The sequence below is a fragment of the Sinocyclocheilus rhinocerous genome, unplaced genomic scaffold (genome assembly GCF_001515625.1).
Source record: "Sinocyclocheilus rhinocerous isolate Xijiao unplaced genomic scaffold, SAMN03320098_v1.1 scaffold5604, whole genome shotgun sequence".
In the NCBI taxonomy this organism is placed as follows: Eukaryota; Metazoa; Chordata; class Actinopteri; order Cypriniformes; family Cyprinidae; genus Sinocyclocheilus; species Sinocyclocheilus rhinocerous.
In genome coordinates this window covers 1-239 of record NW_015625094.1, presented here as the reverse complement: position 1 = coordinate 239, position 239 = coordinate 1, and positions in this window count along the sequence as shown.

The window sequence follows — 239 nt, the reverse complement described above, 5'->3', positions numbered from 1 at the left end:
CAATGGACCTTTTTCACATTTCCGGGTTTCTCAGCAGCGGAAGTCGTCATAGTTGGGTTAACTTCCCATTTGCTCAAATAGCAAAAGAAAAACTCCACGATAGTGTTTTCATGACTTTCAATAAAAGAAAAAAAATTGAGAGAGACTGATAACGGCTGTCAGAAGAGAGAACGATGTTTACCGTCCCTCCCATAGCATTAGAAACACCCTCGCATTAGCGTTAACTGTTTTTTTTTTTT